Below are 20,055 nucleotides of genomic sequence, written 5' to 3'. Positions count from 1 at the left end.
GGATTTGTGTGTGTGTCTCTGTCCACAGCCAGAAACCCCAATTATCATCTCTGATGGCTCACCAGCTCTTGAAGCTTGTGCTCCTCCCCATGCAAAGTACTGCAATCTGTTTACACTGAAGTTATGACTGAGAATAAAAAATAGACTTTATAATGCCATATTAATCTAATGTGCTTCACTGAGAAGCATGGAGCCCCATATTAGGAGTGGATTTAGGTTTGGGAGTCGCTTCTGAAACCCCCTTCTAATAACAGGAATAGATCTCCAACTCGCCTAAAATCAAGCAATTGTTCGACCTTTGGTCACAAACCATGCTTCCAGATATATCTCTGGTTTTGCAAAGATTGAAACAGGCCTCAAGAAGAGAAAAAATGGTTGGTTTTTATCAAGTACCTCAGTGCTGATTCCACACATCATCAAGAACATCACCTGCAACTAATCAAGAAACATCCCTCCAAGGAGACAAGCTTACAGTGACCGTCCATGCTAGAGCTGAAGAAGGGACACCACACCCTGGAACAGAAGCCAGATGTTCTGACCACTGGTCCCCTATTCTGTCTATCCCACGCCATTGCTTTTGCATTACATCATTATAGCAGCATAGAAATATTAGATGCAGTTTTACAATAGAAATTGTTCTTCTAAATAGTCGAGTTCTTCTTTACTTGTAATATTACTTCCCTGGCATAGTTCCCATCCTGTTCAAAAGCCAAGCAATGGTCATGGCTAATAGCCAGCCATGGCCAACAGTACCACGGCTATAACTTAGGAAATTGATTTTCAGAACAAAGACTTATGCTCTTGATGGTAAAATGCAGTCAGAACATTGAGCTGTGATATAAATTAATATAATATTTCACTGGCATGTATTAAGGGGCTGTATTAATGTACATGGATATAGCCAGAGTAGTTCTCGAAATGGAAAAGTCAGGGAGTGGCAAGATAAGCCCTGTTTCCCTCAGAATTAAAGAAACTGGTTCTAAGGTGTGATCCTTCTAGCAGTATTTACTGGAAGAAGGAAAAAAAACCCCAAACAACTAAAGAATAGGAAACTATACATTAAAAAAGAGCAAGGATAGCTATTGATTTTAACGGTTGTATTTAGATTAGGATAAAACAGTTTGCAGTAAAGCAATTTCATTTCTATTTAATTTCTATTATGATATTGATAGGTTCCCCAGTAGCACAGTATCCAAGTAGTTCACAGTACAGAGGTGTTATTACCAACATCATGAATTTGCAGATGACTAAATGAAAGCCCAAATTCTCAAAGCTATTAAAGTACACAGATAAAGTATCTTGACAAAGTGATTTGCACTATGGTGGGTCAGGAAATCAAATTCAGGTTTCTCACTCCCTCAGCAGCACTCAGATGACTGGTCCAAGGGCTGCTTTCAGTGGGATTGTTTTGCTTTAGTTACAATATAAAATAATTTTAACCAAGAACATATGGTGTTACTGAGTCCTAGCCTGTATGGATTTAAGAACTGTTGAATCTGAGGAAAGTAATATGTATTCTTCTGAACAATCCAAGTGATCTTATGTGTGTGTGTTTGTTACAACTCACAACTAATTTCTTTTCCTGGGTATATCTCTGCTTTTAGCAGCCATTTGCTCCTGATCTGAAGTCTACATTTGAATTACTACACAGTAATTCAAAACCAGCACATGGACATCAGAATTATTTGATTTTCAGGGTGAGAGGACAATGAAGGTTGTGGACACTTGCAGAGAGCATCTGAGTGACATGATAGAAGGCCTGGAGCTGACGAAGATTCTCCTTTCTCAGCCAGGAGCTGGATGTATTTTGCATCCCATGGTTCTAAGGTATTTAATCTGTTTATTGGTTTTTGCTGGGGAAAAAAAATGTTGGGACACCAGTTAACAAAAAATGAAGACGATGCCACTGAGTAGTTTTGGGAAGCAAACATTCAAACACTCCCCAGTGCTGTCTGTAATTGAACTTTTGCTCCTGATTGGACATCAAAACACTTGTAAGCCAAGAAGTTTTTTCTGAATGGTGAGAAAGCAAAGGAAGGAATCACATTGACTTTAGTGGCCTGCTAATGTGACTGTGGGGTTGGTAGGCAGCAGTTGCTGTTTTCAGTCTATGGAGTTAACAAATGTGGCAAAGTTGCGACAGCAGGACCTTCAGCAAAAGGGAGCACCTAAGTCAAACAGACATGCACAAGTCCATAGGATAATATGTGATTCATCAGATGGGGCTGAGAGGTGGTCAATGTCACTGCAAGTTCATTTCCTATCATCTTTCAGAGATCATGGTAATCAAAGGACTTTCCTGATGATTGTAAAAAGGCAAGTGTCACAAATGTGCTCTTGAAGAAAGTCAAGACGGAAGATCCAGGGTTATGGGGAACATTTCCAGGCATATAAAAGGACAAGGTGATTTGGAACAGCCAGCATGGATTTACCAAGAGCAGATCATGCATGCCTCACCCACCTTATTTTCTTCTATGATGAGATGACTGGCTCAGGGGACAATGGCAGAACAGTAGATGTTGGCTTTATGAAGACTTTTGACACAGTATCATATAGCATCCTTACAGCCTGGTCAGGCTGTGTAAGTGGACAATAAGGTGGGCTAAAATTTGGCTGGACCTTCGGGTTCCAAGGCTTGTGAAGAGCCACACGAACTCCAGCTGGCAGCCAGGTCATGGAACAATGGTGCCCCTCTGGGCTAGACAGGACTGTTTAATGTGTTTATCAATGACCTAAATGATAGGATGAAGTGCACTCTCACCAAATCCATCAGAGAAGGGTTTTGGTGATTTGTTGGAGAGCAGGCTGAATATGAGCCAACAATGTGCCCTTTCTGCAAAGATGGCCAGCTACATACTGGGGCTGTCAACAAAAGCATAGCTACCAGGTCAGTGGCAGTGGTCATTGCCCTCTATTCAGAACCTGGTGAGACCACATCTAGAGTATTGTCTCCAGTTTTGGACATACGTGAGTGAGCCCAGAGGAGGGCAGCCAAGGTGGTCAGGGGGCTGGAGCACATGGCATATGACAGAAGGCTGATATTTGTTGTGGTGAAATGACTGTTCTGGTTGGCTACAACTACCTAAGGGGAAGGTATAGAGAAGACTTCTCAGAGCTGCACAAAAACACGCTGCAACATGTTATGTTCTGACTGTATGCCAGGAAAAAAAAAATAATTCTGAGGGTGGTAAAATATTGTCACAGGCGTCCCATGTGGTATCTCCACCTTTGGAGATACTCAGGACTTGACTGGACACAGATCTGAGCAAGCTGACGTACCTCGTGCTGCTTTGAGCAGTGGGTTGGAGCAGATGACCTGGTGAGGTCATTTTCAACCTAAATTATCCCATGATTGTGCAATTCCAGGTGAGCCTTGAAATTATTTGCATTGGACATTTGAGAGGATAGCAAGCCGTAACCTGAAAATTTAAGAAGACAGAAAATCCTTTTCTACTATTACTTCTGAATTTCAGCCACAGTATTGGGAGTGAGCTCTTCCTCCCCCCTCAAATTGCCTTCTCAGCAGTGATATGTGAAAGAAACAATGACTGTGCAGAAATCAGAGTTTTACTTTATTTACATTAAAACTCCTGCCAAAAAGCAGATGTTCATTTTAGTGTGCCTTATTAGACATGCTGTCTATGCTCTCGCCAATTTGCATCACTTGACATTACCTCCAGGGAGGATCCTCAGGACACATCCAGCTTTTTATGAAGTGCTGGCACAGCCCCTAATATATCCTCAAATGGGCCCTCCAGTCATGGTAGAAACACACATGCAAAGAAATCCTAAAAACCCACAGTGCACACAAAGGAGTTTTCCTCTCCCAAGTAATTTTGGACAGACAGCTATGTCATTCCCTTTCCCTCTATTTACAGCTGGGAGGAGACCTTGAGATGCAAGATACAAGGGCAGAAGGGACAAATATGTCACTACCAGCAAGCTCCTTGGGTGTGGGAGGTGAGTCCACACCTTCCCCATGGAGAGCTGGAGCATGATGAGGCCAGGAAGCTCTAAGAGGAACACAGTTGGCTGTTGCTCCCCAACTCTTGCACCAGGATCCCTGTGCAAGCAAAGCTTTTGCAGCTGGTTGCTGTTTTCACACCAGCACCATGGTCCTTGCTTTCATATTGCTCACACCACAGAGGAAAAAAGGCAGCTGTTTTCCTAAGCCAGGGGTGCCCATAGGCACAGTGCTGTTTCAGAGACAGTGTGGTGTGTCACAGGGAGGGATGTCCCCACAGGGACCTCAAGCTCAAGGCTGGTCATAAGTTAGATGATGCTTCATTTGGGTTTTCTGACAGTGAGGAATAAGGAGCACAGCTGGTGGGGGTGGCTGCTCGTGGGAGCTCCATGGGGCATGAGAGGCCATGTGGGAAGGGGCTGCCTCTCCTTCCATGTGCAAACACAGCGCTCATCACCGCAGTCTTGTCTGTAATGGGCCACCTGGTTCTGCAGCCTTTGCAAAGCCACCGGTGATGGGCCATTCTGCAGGTCTGGCCATCAACTCCCCTCAGCAGCTGCCTGGTTTGCCTGTGCCCTACAATGATTGAAGAATAAAATGCCCAGGACCAAGAGGGAAAGCATCCAAACCCAAGCTGACACAGCTCATTTAGGCTTGGCAGGACAACTGTTAGCGATCAGCTCTGCTGAATTCAAAGCCAGTGAAAGGATGCAACTGGCTAAAGGATTCTCTGCTGCCTGTATTTCTTTAGAAAAGCCTTGTTTGTTGTGCCACCAGTCTTGGCGCAAGGGCCTTTGAGGGAAGAAAACCAGAGCTACAAGAATTTGACTTTGGTCTGGAGAGGAGCGGGAAAGCAGACCACAGTCTATTTGGTTTTGTTTTGTTTTTCCTTAAAACACATAAGGCAGAGAAAACAACATACATTATTATACAGCAGAGATGTGCAGCCACGGACTCCCATACGTGGCCATGGGGTGTCCATCCAGCTTGTGACTGCTGGGGTCAGCCTGGCCCAGTCCACCTTTAACTTGCTGAAACACAGAGCAAAACCAATTAAAACATTGCAGCTGATCTTCATGCAAGGTCCCCCCAGATTATGCACAGCTACTGACTTCAGTGGGTACCCTATATAACTTTGGGAAGCTAGGCCTGGAGGTCTTCCCAAGATGATGTAGCTCTGAGTCCTTCCTCCCAAGCACTGTGTCTGACTTACAGCTATTGATTGCGTGTGTGTGTGTGTCATATATCAAGTCATTCGGCAACAAAAACTACTCATTCCTCAGGCTTTTTCTACCTCTGGCTGTCAACAACAAAACTATCTTCTTCAAATGTATGTAAAGCAAAACCATTTTTTTACAAAGGAACTGTCAAACCATCTTCCCTCTTGCTTGAAGGCCTAACAGTCCTTTGTTTAAAAATGCACCCGTGATGAGCTAGACTGCAGGAGCAAGCCTGCTCTCCAAAATGGCAAAGCCTTGTATCCAACTGACTGCTCCAAAACACACACACAGAAATGAAGACAGAAATTGCACTTCTGGGCTGGGAAAGGTGGAGGAGGGAAGTGTCTCCACCAGGCAAAGCAGACAGAGTGGCCACACAGAAACTGGTAAATCTGGAAGACTCCCAGTTCCTGAGGCCAGACTCACACGTGGTGACCAGGGTGAGATGGAGGGGCTCCCCTGCAGTCATTCCTGTCACTTGAAGCCTCCTCTGGAAAGGAGATGCGGCATCCTGCAAGTGGGTCCCTAGGCTGCACAATGTGGGGGCCAGGACTCTGGCATGTCTACCTACACAGCCCCAGGTAGCCCTACGCCAGCCACAGCAATGCTTAGATCAGGACTGGGAGGGCTCTTGGGATTATGCATGGTCATATAATGAAGGAACTGAACTAATGGAAAGTGCAGATCCCGTTTCTGTTTGACAGGATTTGAAATGTTTCTTTTTTACCAGTTTATTTTTATATGCTTCCTAAGACTTATTAAATTAGCTTAAAAACATAACTGCTAGTCATCAAATACTCACATTTCCGGGTTAGAAAACCAGTCATAATTTTCAAAAAGTTAAAATAGACATGATGTAGATATCTACCTGTATAAAGCCATTTGCCAGAAATATTGTTCATAGCATAGCAAACAGCAAACACTGAATTATTTTAGAGTTGAAAACTTTTGCTGGCAAGTTTCATTGAAAAAAAAAGAGAAGAAAAAAAAAGAAAGAACTAAAGACAGCGCCGTTGAGAACATTTTAATATTGAATCATTTGAACATCTGGAGGCACAAATGTAATTTCAAAAACTAAAATGACCCATCCCTGGCAGTGTCCAAGGCCAAGCTGGACAGGGCTTTGAGCAACCTGGTCTAGTGGAAAGTGTCCCTGGGTGGTTGGAACTAGATGACCTTTAAGGTCTGTTCCAACTCAAACCGTACCGTGATTCTGTGAAAACAAGACAGGATGGGGAAAAAAACCCAAACATACCAAAACCAAACCAACAAAAAACCCCAACAAACAAAAACCACTTCCTAACAAGTCCAAATGCTATAAATCATAGAATCATAGAATCACAGAATACTCCTATGAATGATGAAATACTCCTTGGGATTGGCGCCGTGTTTGGACACCGTGTTTGGGCGCTTGGCAGTGTTCTGAGTCATCAATCCCCCCTTCACAAACACTGGTGATGCACCCACTCGCGTTTCGCAGACCCGTGTTTGCCCCTCTAATTCACAGGCCCCTGGCTTTCGGGGCTGAACGTGGGGGAAAGCCTGTTTGCATGCGTGCGCGTCCCCCGCCGAGGCGGCGGGAGCAGCCTGCCCGGGCGGGCCCCCGCGTCGCCGGGCGGACGGTGCCGCTCAGCGGTGTAGCGCCGGCACTGCAGGCTCCGAGGGGGGACGCCGGCCCCGGCAGCCGCCCCGGCAGCTCCGGACAAAGAGAATGGGAACGGCCAATGGGGAAATGACGGGTGTTATCTCCGCACGGGGGTTTCAGCACAGCCGGGCTCAAGGAATGCAGCCGAGCGCAGTGCCAAGGGCTGGTCAGGGCTGCAGTGGGTTTCATTTCGTGCAACAGGGGCTCAGCACGATGAGGCCCAAGCTGAGGCTGTAGCACCTGAAAATCCAGGCCCGAAAAGGCTCATGTGGGACCCTGTGAGTCAACCAAAAAATACCCTACGGAGCAGTGAGTACCCCATGTTACAGAGAATCTCAGCTGGCTAAGAACTGGGTGAAACTAAGTGAAAATTACTGTCCTTTATTTTTATCTTGCCAGATGATACAAGGATTCAGAATGAGGATGTTTATAAGAAGCTTAGTTTTGTAAACTGGGGACTAGCAGACCCTTATGTTGTGCTGCAGCTGTTATTTATAGAATCATAGAATGGTTTGGGTTAGAAGGGACCTTAAAGATCATTTAGTTCCAACTCCCCTGCTACTGGCAGGGACACCTTCCACTAGACCAGGTTGCTCAAAGCCACATCCAGGCTGGCCTTGAACACTGCCAGGGATGGGGCATTTTCATCCAACCTGGCCTTGAACACTTCCAGTGGATATTTAAGGAGGTATTTCAGTAAAAGACAAGAGAGACCAGAGACAGGAGGATGCAGCTCAAGGCCCTGATCCCAGCTTGCCTAGAGGACCGGGACAAACGAGTCTGCCTCTCCAGCCCCTTGTGTTCCTTACCTGTCCCCACTGTGCCCCCTCTGCCATTCCTTACATGCTGGAGCAATGCCTAGCAGAGAGGGACATCCATCTAGGCGCTGCCAACACACAGATGATAATAACGCTAACAGATGGCAGGTCTGAAGGGGAGCCTCTGCCACTGATGCAGGCTGGCGGACAAACATCCCTGCTCTGGCAGCTGGAACAACGGTAGTGCAAATGAAACATAAACAATTTCCTTCCCGCCAGCAAAGAAAATAGCTGCAGGGAAAACCCAGGGAGAATAATTGTCAGCCTCCGCTAGGTATCATGGGAACAGAGGCCATTCAGTAATCTCGGAGTAAACAACAGCTTCTTATTTTTAATACAGAATAAAACCCCAAGAATCTAAGAGCAGCTACTGTACAATTGCTGAATTAGCTGCCCCAGCGCCCACCCCCTCCTGACCTTTCACTGAAAATCACTGAAGTGAGGCATGCAGGAGTTTTACTGTAACTGAAATGGGCTCCAAACAGAGGGGGAATCTCTTGTCATGGAACGATGCAGATAGGACAAATGCTTCACATTCTTCCTGCTCCTGTCTTTGCAGAAGATGCTGATCATCAGAGCAGTGAAATTCCTCTCAGCTCTAGCCCCTCTCTTGGGACTCAGCCAGGTCTCTCTTTCTGTCTTCAGATGCTTTTTTCTCCTTTTAGCATGGTTAAAATATGCTGCAGCCTTATAATATATATCACAGGCCTGCCAGTGTGCTCCCAGAAACTTTTGGTAGCAGCAAACAGGGTTGATACTGGCATTCACAACCACATACATGGGTTACCTCTGCTGATATCCAAAGAGCTAGACAAATGCAGAAGCCCTACAAACCTCAATGAAGTCAAAATCCTGTAAATACTTGCTGGTAATTCATAATAATATACCCATGACTGGTGCAATTTAATTCAGTGGGACTACTCCTTGCAGAGGCCATTGTGTCAGACTAGCAGAATAGCTGTACTCAGGCTTTCCAGCAGCAGCTAGTTATGTATATGAAGGGAATAATAAAAAATTAGGGTGCATATACCTCCCTGTGTTTTCCCAGTTTCTAGTAACATCCCGTGCTACTGGCACAGTACCTGGCTTTTTGGCTCCTAATATAGGGAATGTCCTTTTACCTCCTGAGGAATTCAGCAGATACTCTTGTCATCATCCCAGCAGAACTCCCTCCGAGCAGGCGTCTCAAGCTCAGCTATGATCATTTTATGCCATGGGCTCTACTTCACTTACACTTGCAGATTAGCCTGTTTAAGAGGTTTCTCAGAAATACAGTGTTTGTATATGGATGGTGCAGCAAATATATAGCTACCAGCTTTTCCTATCTGCAGTAACCCACTGAGCAACATGCCTCCGCCTTTGGTATAAGACAACTGATGAATACAAAACGGCCATGAGCGTACACACTGCAATGAACACAGCTGCTGTTCAAAAACAAATCAACAAACAAACAAAAAACCCCAACAAGATATTTCTATATCCAGGGCTTGAAGAGCAATGACTTTTCATACCCCACAGCTTGGTGCAGGCACACACTGAGATTTGCTAATGAGAGGCCTGCTCAGCCCTTATCACCCTTTTTCTTTTCCTTTCTCTTCCTTGATCCTCACTCCCCATCACCTCTGCCAGTAAAACCCTGCTTTCATTTCCTCTGACATGGACGCAGCAGAAATAGGAAGCATGTTTTCCTCTGCTAGATTACTCGCACCCAGGAGCCCCACTCCAAAATGAATTCTCCAGCCAGTATCTCTCATCCAACCTCAGCAGTGGCAAAAGCCCCAGAGGGAGACATGAAACACAGGTGATCCTTCTAAACACCTTTTCCCCCTCAATCTGGTTCAGGGGAGAGCAAAAATATCTGCACATTCCTGTAATGGAAAATAATAACTAGAAAGCCTCTGGCATTCCTCAGAGAAAGACTGAATATATTTTGCCAAGAAGGTTGGTTGAACACTGCTGCAGCTTCATAACCCTTCATTTCTGTACACAAGGCCTCAAAACCATTAAGGTCTTAGGAGAGAGCACAGAGGTGGGGAGGGGGGGGTCTGGCTTGTGATGTGAGCAGCAGCCAGGCTGCCCAGGACTTTGGCACATCTCCTCCCTGTGATGGGGAGGATTTGGTTTCCATAGCAGCAACGGCGTGATTTCCACCCCCCGTCCCTGTTCCTCCCCAGAACTTGTATTCCACAATTGCATGGGAGTTGTATTTCACCCTAAGGCTTTCATTTTGCTGCTGCACGGTTTCACCGTGCTCCAGCAGGTCTGCCCCTGGGGATGCCATGCAAGCACTGCTGTGCCCCCCCCCCCCGCCCTTAATACCACTCCACAAAAGACTCAGTGTTCCCTGTCCCCAACTGACTTGTCTTCGCCGAGGTCCCCCCTTTCCTTGCTTGTCTCCAGCAATCAGCTCACGCATGCCTGGCTTTCCATAACAGAGCAGATCTGTGTGCAAGTGCCAGGCGCCTGCACAAAGCCGGAGCACTGCCCGCAGAGGAAATGTCAATACAGGAACACCAGGTTATTTACAAAACCCCTCTTCATCCTGTGATGGAGATGCATGTAGCTGTGAAAGCAGTCATACCTGCATATAATCCCTTTTGATTTTCTGCACATGAAATGTAAGGAGCCTCTTGTTTCTCTTGTTGCAGAGAAGGGCTGCTTTTTTTTTTTCTCTTTCCTAGCACAAGAGAGAGGAAAACATGCTCAGAAATAGGGTGCTGTAACTGCAAAACACACCAACTATTCTGGGGACTCGTAGGAGGATCTGGAAAGCAAAGCCAATTCATTTTTGCAGCTGATCTGTCTTCAAAACAAGTGCTCCTTTAGTTTTACACGTTTGACATTTGTCTGCTTCAGAACCAACGAACCAAACTCTGTTCTTATTAATAGCATAAAATGTTTTATCCTTCGGCGCAGAGTCCACACAGAGAAGAGGCCAGTTTCCCCAAGATATGGGTGCATGGCATGTTATGCATGTGTGGTGATGCTACCTGTGCCCTGAGAGACCCCAACCCACATATCTGAGGGACATGCACCCACAGGAATCCTGCTGGCAGGCAGGATGGGGGAGCTGGGGCTCAGTGCTGTGTGGACGCAGTCCCCAGGTTTTAGATCACAGCTGGTACTGGTCCTAACACCACAGAGACTGCCATACTCTAAGGAGTATGCTTCGCAGTGTGGGCTAACCATGTAGGGAGCAAAGGATACAGAGCCCAGCACAGGATGGTGCCTTGGCTTCTCATGGAGCTCTCAGCCCATCCACCAACGGCAAGTGCACGGTTTGGCATCCACCCCTGCTCCAATACTGGTCAAGACTATTATTTCCACTGCTCCTACCAGCTTGTTCTAGCAGTTTGGACAAGTCAACTTTTCTTCACCTAGGAGAAAAAGAGTTCACTTTTTGGCATAAAGATGTTTTTTTCACCACTCAGAGGTGTTATTTATAGTCATTAATGTTTCTAAGCACCTTGAGAGAAGTGGTTTTATCATTACTTTCAGTAATAACATTGGACCAATTGTGGAAGATCCCCAAAGGCTGCACTAAGGAATCAAGACCTCCTCGTGGCAAGTGGTGCTGAGATAAATTTGACCACAAAAATCCCATTAATTTCCATATATCACTGGCTTCTCTAGTCGACTTGGAAGAGCCTTTTGCTGGAGCGCAACATCTGTTCTGGCTCAGAAAGATGGTAGTAAACATCACATCTTAATTAAAACTGTGTGCACAGTTGTGGGACACATACCAGTACCTCCTAGGAAAAAAAGGATCTTAATGGCTTTGCTCCCAGGTGCTGACAAGAAATGCCTGTTACTTGTGGTGGTGAATGCTGAGTCTCCTGTCAGAGTCAAAACGAAGTTCAGAGGAAAGGCAGTAAAAGGACTCTGCCTCCTCTTGGCAGAGTGTCCGTTGGCTGCAGAAAATAACCTTAGCTTTCACAACCAGCTTGGTAAGAAAACCCCTCTAGACAGCATTTCAGAGGTAACAGATGTAGGTCACATGTTCAGCATGGTATCTGTTAGGGACTCACACTCTACCCTTCATTACACTGGAAATATCTTTCTAAATATAATGACTTTTTTCAACCATGCACAAATCAGGGTGATCCTTCTATGTTCTACATTCTTAATCAGGCTCACAAATTGACTGTGATGCAAATATTTCTCATTCTCAGTTTCCTTTCCTTGCAGACATGGTAGCAGGACTAACAGTGACTGTTTCATTCGAATATGAACATAACAGCTTTAAGAACCTGTTTTCAGCATTCAATCCGTTCTTGGGCACTGCAACTTTCCCAAGAAGTAGAATTTCATGAGAACCCTGTTCTAAAACTTCTTTTGTTTGATTGAGACTGAATCCAAACTGGAAACTCCTCAGAGGATGTACCAGCTCACTCAAATTGTTAAATTAGTTTTAGTTGAATTCATACCATGAAAGGACTTTTGCAAAGCCCTTCAGGATCTATCATGGTATAGATACAAACAAATGAATATTCAGAATATCTAAGTGAGAATATGAGTTTCACTGAGCATTTGTTGAAGGCTTCCATGGTTCCCACATCCCACCAAGTTCCTCTGAGGTCAAGCAGCCTGTGAGTTCTGGATCCCCATTGCCAAAACAACTTCTCAGGAGGTAAAGTAGGTGCTGTTCCTCTCATCTAAATGCAGCTGTCTGCTGCGTAGTTGCCCATCTCTAAGCTAGGTGGCTTAGATGCCTTTGGTAGCCAATGGAAAGAAACAGCCCCTTCTGGGTGCAACTTCTTGGACATAAATAGCTTAGGATGAAAATGAGTGGCACCCAGCTTCTCTCTACTGACTATAAAGGAGGTCTTGGTTGACTAAATCAAGTAGAAATATCAATATTTCATCTGTCTGAAGTCAAGGAGTCACAGAATTACTTAGGCTAGTCTGGAGCTCCAAAGCCCTACTCAGAGCAGGGCTAACTTCAAAGTTAGATCAGCTTACTGAGGTCCTTGTCCAGATGAGTTTTGAAATATCCATGGCTGGAGATATCATTGCCTCTCTGGGCAACACCCTTACTGGGAAGGAAAAAAAAATCCTTACAGAATTTCCCTTTATATAAGTGCTAACTGCTGCTCCTTGTCCCTTCACTGTGCAGCATGAGATTCTTTCACTCCAGGTTAATCTGGCTCTGTCTTTCTCTGTAATCCTCCATTAGAGAGGGCTACAAAGGAGGGAGTATACCACATCCTTGGTCATGGGGCAACAACCATCTGTATATTCTTTGGTAACTCAGCAAACCCCTAGATGTTTCAGATTAAGTACTGCATGTTCAAATGCTGGGATTTCCCAGGAAAGCTTTTTTCTCCGTCAGAAAATTTATATCCAGCACTAGTGCTGAAGTGGGAAGATTTACGCTAGGCCACTAATTTATTTTCTATTTTGGGTTTATCCTTCCTTTGATAGCTGAGCTGGATTTACACCTCTTGGTATAATCTGATGTTGGTACAAGCACATGTTTTGCTGTTGGAGGCATAGCACAAAGGCTGTCCCACAATCCAGGATATAACTCTTTCCTTGTAGGTCTTTCAGTCTATAAAAAGCACAAGCATAACTGAGTACAAAGCAGATAGAAAGAGCAGATAGGTCACAACTGCATGGCTATGTGACTGTGTAATGAATCCTGTGAATGTACTTACATTTTAAGTTACAGCCTGTTTTGATTAGTTCCATTTCTTTTCTTCTTCTTCTAGAAGTTTTGTGATGCTTGTTGTTATAAAGAAAATTAATAAATAAATAAAAACAATTCAAAACTCATCCTATTTTATTCCTGTTTCTGTTAGGTGATAGTACTGTAAGTCAGCTTTACAATGTAAATAGAAAAAAAGCTGATATTCAACCAAGTTTTGTGTTGTTATGGATGGTGTTGAAATGCTGAGCATAATTAAGAGTTCATTCTGGAACCACTGTGCCTTTGCTAAAGGCAAATGAATGATGGCATAGCCTCACATTCAGGAAAGTCCAAAATTGCAAAAATGAAGTGGGTAGAATTAATCAAAAAAGCAGAAGCTCAGTGATTTGTGTCCTTCTGAAAGCCTAGGCAGATCATTCCACAGGGCTTCATTTTAAAGAGAAAATAGGAGCTGCATAAATATGTAAATGAGACATCCAAGAATGAGCAAGCTGGAGAAATATTATTGCTATTTGTCTGTCTGGCCTGATATATATACACATATTAACAAAACCAAGCTCAGAGTCATGCATGGCTCTTGTGTGCATTTTTAAACGCAGATGCATAGCTGAAAGTGTGTGCCTATGCATGTAAATAAGTGATAAAAATATGGATGGAAGCATATGCATTCAAATGAGTTGGCACTTCTATTCAAAGAGCAGAGAAATCTGTATGTGCCATGACTTCCTTTGAATTCCAAGAATCTTTTTTCCTGGACTTGTCTGCATATTCTCAAGCACAGAACAAACTCTTCTGAGATACTGAAGACCTTCAACTTCATTGCTATGTTTCACATTTTCTGCCAATAATTCTATGCTCCCCCTCAAAACATTTCCCACGAACTCAAAATATTTTCTGTGAATATAGTCTTACCACCATATTCTTCCACAACAGTACTAATGCTTGTTTTCATTCAGGATTAATTTCTGGTATTAACAACCTAGGATAATCAGTATGGAGTAGAGTTTGGCCACTTGAAGATGTCCTCCTATAGACTGATGAAATTAAAGATTTTCCAGGTCAATCTTACAGAACACCCTCCAAAATCCATGTCTAAGTTCCCAGTCTAGAGGCTTGAATTGTACCATCAGCAACACCAGTGAACAACAGTATCATCTCAGTTTTTACCAGATATGCTGGGAAAAAAAAATAGAATTGGGTACTAGATAATCGAGAATGAAGACTGCAGTGAACATCATTAAAGTAAGAACAAGAGAGAGGCTACAGGAGACTTCTTTGTGACCACATGCTGGAAAAAATAAGCACTTTGAAAATGTTAAGGAAATGTAACAGAGTGATGTGCTAGAGTTTCCAGTAAGAAAAGATCAGAACCACTGGCAAAGTGGTTCAACTCTGAATAAAATACTGTAATTGTTAGTGTCTGTTCTGCAGACCAAATTGTGAATGCAGGCATGTACAGGGACACTGAAGGACTAATTGGCTAATTTGTTTTAGCAGAAAAGAATACTGAGGACATTGTAAAACGAAAATGGAAGACACATCGGAGTACTTTGCTCTCAAACAAAGAAGTACATTGACTTAGAAGCTAAATATTGATCTAGACATGCAGGTGTTAGGAAACGAAGGAAGCTTCTTTCAGTAAATTAACAGTACGAAGCAATTTCCCAAGTAGTTCCAGTGCAGCAGTCCTACAGTAGAACTGATAAATCAGGGTAAGCTTTCATCACAATCTTATCTTTAATAGTCATGTCAGCTTGTGAATCCTCCTGGATAACCTCTGAAGGCAGAAAAGAGTGTTTAAAAGGGGTCTTATTTTGCAAGTGTCCAAGTTCTCTCTGTTTTCCATAGGTCACTAGCCAAACTCAGTAGGATAGTATCCAGAAGGTGGCTTTCATCTTTTAGCCCACACTTCATTTTGCAGCTTCCTCTCCTCTCGTCCTTTTACAAGTCCCTCATGGCCATCAGTCTAATTAGGTCTCCCAGGGGAAATGATGAACTCCAATCTTCAGCCAACACACCAAAGAACTTCAGATTATACATCCTGTATGGCAGCTGAAAGACCAGAGCCTGTTGACTTAATTATAAAATTTTGCAGTCAAGATTGACTACCAGCCTTTGGTCTAATATAGTTCCATTTTTTCCCCATTTAGTAAAACTACTGCCACATTTGCACCACCTCCCCAAAGGGTCACACTGAGTCTCTTGTGTTTCCTGCAGAAGGCAGCACTGGGCAAGCTTGAGTACCTTAAGAGAGTGTATGCTGCTCCCCAGGTTTAACCAGAATACATTTTACCACTCAACACTTTTTAGATCAAGTGTACTACTACTGCTCTCTTCCACTTCCTGTAGTAAGATGAGGCTCTGCATGGAGGAAGAAAGGAAACGGCCCTTTGTATCCTGTGATCTTTATGCTTTGTGCAAACCCACACTGGAACAAGGCAGAGTACTACCCTTCTCCTGTGAGGTCCGCAGGCCACCTCTAGGCTTTTGGCTAACAATACTTCCATCTGTTTTTACAGGAGGTGGATGCACTCTCTATAAACAAAGTGAATTTTCCACTCCAAATTATCTGGGACTGTTCACTTCAACACTCTCTTTGGTAATGTTTTTACCCTTTATATTCTTGTTTTCGTAAGCTTTTATTCATTTTTTGTTGGCACTTTTTCTCCCATCAAGAGGATTTTGAACTCATGACCACAATCACACTTTCAGTTCCCAAGCAGCTGTACATGGGGAAAGGGGAAAGGTAACTCTCACTCCTCCAGTCGAAGGGCTAATCTGATTAATCACAGCTGATCAGTATATTTAAAACACAAACCATGACCTCCACAAAATATTTGCTTGTGATCCGTCCTCAAAGCTGAAAACTTTAAATACTCTCCAACTGAAAACACACCTATGAAAACTGCAATCTGCAAACAGGAGAAAAAAATGCTACAGCCATTTCATATTGTTCCCTCTGCTCATTTCATAAATAAATAAGAATAAAAATGCTGCTTCCCACAGTGGGTAAGGCAGGAAGTAGGAAACAGTCCAAAATTTCCTGAGATGGTCTGTAGAAACTGCATAGTCAGACAGAATTTGAGAACAAAATGGTCAAAGTTGGTTTTGTGAAAATGGTAACTCAGAATGTAATGACTACATTATTGCAACAACACTGATTTTTATTGAAACAAAGGGCCTTACCTATGCCTGGAAATTTTGACTGCTTACAGAAGAAATATTTTATAGCATGCTTCCTGCTAGAACAAAAATGTATTCTGACATTCCTATCCCTTAAAAAAGCGTACACTTCACACAGCAGGCCTTCTAACAGCAGCCAGAGCCAGTCTTAAAACATGAAAAGGCATTACATCACAGCTCCCAAAACAACTCTGTGACCCACAACTTACAAAAAAGGGCTGTTTTTCATTGCAGATGCTGTGCTTTTGGGGTGCCCGATGGCAGATCCACACCCAGCTGCAGATGCCACCCAAACACATCTTAGGCAAAGCCATGGGATTTTTATTCTTTGAGTGTCTCCTAGAAATCTCTCCCTCTCCTTCCTCAGCTTTGAGAGCATCCGGTATGCGTGTCACAGCTCTGAAATTTTGGGATGGTGCTTTCAGGGCCTGAAAGTTTGGCGCAACCCTACAGGCCTCTTGGTCTATAGATCTTGTATATCTATAAGAGGATCCCTTCAGATCTTTGTGCTATGTCTGCATAGTTTCCCATCTTGTGAGCTATGCTAATGGCATTACTGTCTCTAATAGTGGCATTGCCCACAGAGAAGAAAAAAATCACAGTGAATTCACAGACTAGAAGTTTCTCCTTAATGCTTTCTTATGAGAAGTGTGGTAATAACAGGATATTCAACTGACCACTCCAAATCTTGAAGATCTACTTGTACCAATATGTCTGAGCCTCTCCCCAAGGCCTAGGTAGGATCAAAGAAATGTCTATAGCGCCAAAAGAAATAGTGCTCAAGATGCTCAGTAAGTTCCCATTGGGCAGACTGGAGCAAAACATACAGTAGATAGCGTGCAAAAAATTCTCCTTTGACGTATTCCATGATCTTCTAGCAGAACCCAAAATAACTGGTTCATTCCTCTTCATGATCTGACTCTTCCCAGAACCACAGCCTTGCCCAGACTCTTAGATGGCTGCCATATAAGTAAGGAGTAGTTTCACGATATTTTAGCACCCTTGTCCTGTCTGCCCTCCCAGGACTGACCAGGAGGTCAATCTGCCTTGTCCACTGTGAAATTACTTCTGCCATAGTAATTAGTATGGCTGAGAGTAGAAATGTTAGTGTAAGTATTCACACAGGAGAGCGCAGCTCCCTTTAAGCCAAGATGTTCAGATGGGGCCCCATAGCAGCAGGGAGCCTGGACTTCTAAGCAAGAAGTTTGGGATTTGCTCCATAACAAACAAGAAAAGATTCTTCAAAAATTTGAAACTCTCAGCTCTTGAGCCAAACATACCTCATGCCATTTATTCTCACAGCTAGCTTCAGAGAAATATTATGATAGAAAATCTTCCAAGTCTGCAGAATTGGGCTGTTAGCCAAGCTGAGTGAAATTTCAAAAAGCAGCTTCTCTTCCATAGTTTCACTCCAGAAATACAGCTGCAGTTAGCGAGGGCAGATTTGCCCATCACTGGAATTATTCTGGACCCAACAAGGTCCCAGAGTCCTGCATGTAGATAACATATACAGTGGTTATTATCTGCCTCCACACAATTTACTTTGACGCTCCCCCTGTTTGCATAGATTGGAAGCTTGTGAGTACATGATATGCCTATAGCAGGGTTTAAATTAGGGATGAAGAAAGAGGAGAACTGGGACATGTCCATAAGCATTCCATACTCCAATCTTTCCAGGTTCTGGAGAAAAATCCTGACCACACAAATAACCTTGATAGCTTTAGCAACTGTGGCAAGTAATTACACATAGGATTATGCCTGGCAGCATTACTCAGACAATATGGTAGGGGGCCATGTTTCCACATGGATAAACTCTTCCACTAGATCTTTAATGAGCAGGTGTAGAAATGTCTTCATCATCATGGTGCTGTCTTTTTCTGCCTCTTCTATCCAACAGTGCCTCACCATGGATATCTGTTTCAGGCTAGCTGCATCCCAAAGGAGATTTCTGTTCCCTGCTTCTGTTTGTTTATAACAGCTTCCAAGACTGCTGCAGAGCCAAGGAATGACTGGCTGTTTTTCAGTCTCAGATATTGGCTCGGTAGAAAATGGTTCATCATTAGCCTGAGCACTCTTTAACTCATTTGCTAAAAGGAATGTGGCTGTATCCCTCCTTTCTGGTATCATTCATTATAGCAGGCAAACAACCTCAGCAAAAACCTCACTCTTTTCTTCCAGCCTCAGCCCAGTTTACTGGGGATAAATCACTACATACAAAGGCATCCAGTCCTGATGTGGAAATAATTCAAGGGATGAATATTCAGTTTCACACATTGTTAAACCTTTCCCCCACCCCCACCCCCCGGCAAAACCTGCGGAATTATTTTTGTATTTTAGTTTCCTCGTGTCAGCTTTCCAACATCAGATTTTTAAAAAGTTTTTGCTTAAGTTAAAAATGTTCTCCCACCATAAATCTTGTGTCAGCCTCAAACATACCAACTATTTTTCACTTTCTGTTTTGAGCCTCCTTCATGAAGATTGCTTCTGGAACATTGTGATGGATTATGAGTTACAGCTAGGAAGCCTAAAATAGATCCTAATTGAAGTGCAACAGACTATGACTCTTTTGAAAACGAGGGAATTGAGGGACATCAACATTATTCAGTTAAGGCTGCTTCAAGCTTTGTTTGTACTGAGCAGCACAGCTTTGCAAGCCTATCAATCAGAAAAACAGTCCCTCTACAAAGTTCAAATGTCACTCTCCTTCTAAAAAAGCGTGTAAGTGAAAACTGATTATCACCAAATGGACATTAATAAGGCAGAATTTAGAGAATTAAGAGCTGGACGGATCATCTTAGGAGAGACTAATGGACCTAAATATCACACGTAGAACTTAGCTAAACATTTACTGAAGGGAACATAACAATCTGCAATCTACAAAGGAAATATTTACTGAAGAAATAAGAGGATTAGCTCATGCAGATAGATATACATAAATAGAAAGATGAGCTTGGTGGAAGACAGACTCTCTCTTTTCAGCATGAATTGAGATTTCAATATTTGTTTTAATTTGCAATGGCACTTCTTCAGTTTTAAATGCTTTATTTCAGATTGCTCTTAATATTCAAAACAGGAAACGAGGAGTTGTTCCAAAAGACAGATTGAAACATGTCATCCCAAAGATGTTGAAACTAGCCATTAGCGTGGTCTGAATCTTTACCCTTTCTCCTATGAGAACATTTTAGCTTGAGCAGTCTGACTTTCCCATGTTACGGTGCCTGCCTTTTCTGACAGACTTTATGTTAAATAGTAATACAAAAATAATGAAAAGAAGTCACCTGCATTTTGCACTTCCTGGCCAATGCATATGCATTCAAGTCTCTTCTTAAGCCATTCTTAAAGGAAATTACAGAAATATAATTGTACAATGGACAAGACTCTCAAACCCAAAACATGTTGCTCTGATTAAGACATGTAGTAGATAAGAAGAGCATGCAAAGTTATCTTTAACTTCCCCAGTTTGTGAAAAGCAAAAAAATGCTACTGACTTATAGCCCCTAAAATCTCAAGTAAATGCAGAGCTGCTCAGGAGATTTTTCTCAAAATATCTCAACATTGTGGTGTGATATTTTATC

This window comes from Strigops habroptila, chromosome 2 (assembly GCF_004027225.2).
Source record: "Strigops habroptila isolate Jane chromosome 2, bStrHab1.2.pri, whole genome shotgun sequence".
Taxonomy (NCBI): Eukaryota; Metazoa; Chordata; class Aves; order Psittaciformes; family Psittacidae; genus Strigops; species Strigops habroptila.
The sequence above is the reverse complement of the archived record's forward strand: the minus strand, read 5'-3'. Positions refer to the sequence as shown.